At 46.4% G+C, this 3,524-nt stretch overlaps 1 pseudogene; it reads left to right on the top strand.

The window, feature by feature from the left end:
• Nucleotides 1-296: 296 nt before the first annotated feature.
• Nucleotides 297-3,167, top strand: LOC121820231 (myb/SANT-like DNA-binding domain-containing protein 7; annotated as a pseudogene).
• Nucleotides 3,168-3,524: the final 357 nt, after the last annotated feature.

Genomic DNA, 3,524 nt, shown 5'->3' with positions numbered 1-3,524 from the left:
AAAGTTGGGCTTTTCTCAGCCCTGGCGTCCTGCCTCTTTGCAACCTACTTACAGGTAGCTCCGCCTAACTTACTGCCACAATTATCTTTACACTGTTCCTGTAACTTGCATTCCCCTGTGGCCTTCCAGCCAGAAATGCAGTCCTCAGACCTGGCTTCTCAGCAATTAGCACCAGAGAGGGAAGAAGTGGCTGGCTTGTGGAGATAGACTGGAGCACCCAGAAATTCCTCACACCTTCAGCTCTGCACTCTCCTGCCCGGGAGCCTCCTCCAGCTAGCCTCTCTTCCCAGCCTGCCATGGCGACTTCCAATAGACATGCAGGCATCTGGTGGTACAGACAGGAGATATGGAGGCTTCTCTCCACACTAGGCAAGGCGGAGTACGTTCAGCGCCTGCAGACCGTGCATCACAACACAGATGTCTCTCAGGCCGTGTCCAAGTGGATGTAGCAGGAAGACTTCTGCCACACCATGCTGCAGTGCAGCTGCAAGTTCAAAGTCAGTTCAGTTCAGTTGCTCAGTCTTGTCCGACTCTTGGTGACCCCATTAACTGCAACATACCAGGCTTCCCTGTCCATCACCAACTCCTGGAGCTTACTCAAATTCATGTCCATTAAGTCGGTGATGCTATCCAACCGCCTCATCCTCTATTGTCCCTTTCTCCTTCTGCCTTCAATCTTCCCAGCATCAGGGTCTTTTCAAATGAGTCAAGTCTTCGCATCAGGTGGCCAAAGTATTGGAGATTCAGCTTTGGCATCAGTTCTTCCAATGAATATTTAGGACTGATTTCCTTTTTGATGGACTAGTTGGATGGCCTTGCAGTCCAAGGAACTCTCAAGAGTCTTCTCCAACACCACAGTTCGAAAGCATCAATTCTTTGGCACTCAGCTTTCTTTATAGTCCAACTCTCATATCCATACTTGACTACTGGGAAAACCATAGCTTTGACTAGATGGACCTTTGTTGGCAAAGTAATATCTTTGCTTTTTAATATGCTGTCTAGGTTGGTCAAAGATTTTCTTCCAAAGAGTGAGAGTCTTTTAATTTCATGGCTGCAGTCACCATTTGCAGTGATTTTGGAGCCCCCCAAAATAAAATCTGTCACTGTTTCCATTATTTTCCCATCTATTTGCCATAAAGTGATGAGACCAAATGCTGTGATCTTAGTTTTCTGAATGTTGAGTTTTAAGCCAACTTTTTCTCCCTCTTCTTTCACTTTCATCAAGAGGCTTTTTAGTTCTTTGCTTTCTGCCATAAGGGTGCTATCATCTGCATATCTAAGACTATTGATATTTCTCCTGGAAATCTTGATTCCAGCTGGTGCTTCATTCAGCCAAGCATTTCTCATGATGTACTCTGCATATGAGTTAAATATGCAGGGTGACAATATACAGCCTTGACATCCTCCTTTCCTTATTTGGAACCAGTGTGTTGCTCCATGTCCAGTTTTAATTGTTGCTTGACCTGCATACAGATTTCTCAGTAGGCAAGTCAGGTGGTCTGGTATTCCCATCTCTTGAAGAATTTTCCACAGTTTGTTGTGATCCACACAGTCAAAGGCTCTGGCATAGTCAATAAAGTAGAAGTAGATGTTTTTCTGGAATTCTCTTGCTTTTCCAATGATCCAGCAGATGTTGTAAATCTGATCTCTTGTTCCTTTGCCTTTCCTAAATCCACCTTGAGCACCTGGAAGTTCACGGTTCATGTACTGTTGTAGCTTGTAGTGGAGAATTTGAGCTTTACTTTGCTAGTGTGAGATGAGTGTAATTGTGTGGTAGTTTGAACATTCTTTGTTATTGCCATTCTTTGGGATTGGAATGAAAACTGACCTTTTCCAGTCCTGTGGCCACTGCTAAGTTTTCCACATTTGCTGGCATATTGAGTGCAACACTTTCACAGTATCTATTAGGGTTTGAAATAGCTCAACTGGAATTCCATCATCTCCACTAGCTTTGTTCATAGTGATGCTTCCTAGGGCCCACTTGTCTTTGTATTCCAGGATGTCTGGCTCTAGTCCAGTGATCCCACCATCATGGTTATCTGGGTCATGATGACCTTTTTTTTCGTATAGCTCTTCTGTGTATTCTTACCACCTCTTCTTAATATCTTCTGCTTCTATTAGGTCTGTTCCATTTCTCTCCTTTATTGTGCCCATTTTTCCGTGAAATATTATCTTGGTATCTCTACTTTTCTTGAAGAGATCTCTAGTCTTTCCCATTCTATTGTTTTCCTCTATTTCTTTGCATTGATCACTGAGGAACGCTTTCTTATCCCCTTGCTATTCAAAGTCCTGAAGAACTTATATTTAAAACTTATGTGGCCCACACAAGTATGGGTAACTCACCACACTGTCCCTTTTATGATGTGTTGAATCAGCTTCTCTGAAATCAGATAGTGACAGATCCAGACAAGTTAATGGAGGACGCTGCTTGGGCCAAGAACAGTGACCTGAATTTAGCATCCCCTGACACCACGGGGGAGGAGGGAACCAGCATTCTGGGAGCAAAAAGGACTCAGGGAGCAGAGCATCAGCCTATTTTGAAAACAGTGAAGCAATCAGATGAGGATTGTCATCTGAGGGTCAGTGACCAGATGCCAGAAACCAGTGACCTAGAGGACTCCAGGGATAACTCCTTGGGTGCAGGGTGCTCTCAAGGGACCCCCAGCTACAGCGGCTCCCACCACCTTTACAGTGGTGTAGCTGCCCCTTGTCAGAGCAGCCCTGTGACCAGACTGGCTCTGTCTGATGAGCCCATCTCCTGCTCCAGCTCCAGCTGAAACACTCATGAGTTGGCCTCCAGACAGCAGCCTCCAGCCTCCTCCTCCAGGGCTCCTTTTGTTTCTGGTGAGGATAGGCCTTTGACCAGTGAGCCCCCTCCCAAGTGGCCCCAGTGAAGAAGGTGGTCAGTGGCCAGGACTATTGCAGCTGAGCTGGCAGAAAACAGGAGGTTGACATGAGAATTTTCAAAGCAGGAGCAATAAAAATTGGACCAGCTGATTGCCATTGGCAAGGAGGCCAGCAGTCAGCAGGACATTGCCAGTGAGCTCCTAAAGGGTGCAGTGGTCGTGGTCAGATGTTTGGCCACAGCAGTGGAAGAGGCAACCGGGGCTTTCCAGCTGGGACTTGAAAAGTTGCTTCAGAGGTTAATTTCAAACACCAAAAGTTAGGAGCCGATCATGCGAGGGTGTATTTCCTACACTGGCAGAGTCTGGGTCCAACCAACGCCTCCTGATACCCTGGCTCCTTTTCTGTGTCCTCAGACAAAACAGAGTGGATGGACAGTTAATGTGTGGAGTGGTAGGAACCTGTGTGCTAGTGGCTGCTCCCAGGCATCCCCACTAGTGGAAAGACCTTTTAGAAATGCAAGGGGTGGCCCAGTAGAAGAAGGATGCAGCCAAGTGCACAGAGCTAGCTAGCCCTGGCTTTGTCACTGATAGGAGACACTTTAGTTTACCTCTCTACATCAGCTTTCTCAGCTGCTAAACCTGCTTACCTCACAGGTTGTTGTGAGGATCAGATGGCTG

The sequence above is a fragment of the Ovis aries genome, chromosome 8 (assembly GCF_016772045.2).
Source record: "Ovis aries strain OAR_USU_Benz2616 breed Rambouillet chromosome 8, ARS-UI_Ramb_v3.0, whole genome shotgun sequence".
Classification (NCBI taxonomy): Eukaryota; Metazoa; Chordata; class Mammalia; order Artiodactyla; family Bovidae; genus Ovis; species Ovis aries.
Note: the sequence above shows the minus strand (reverse complement) of the source record. Positions and strands in the feature narration are given on the sequence as shown.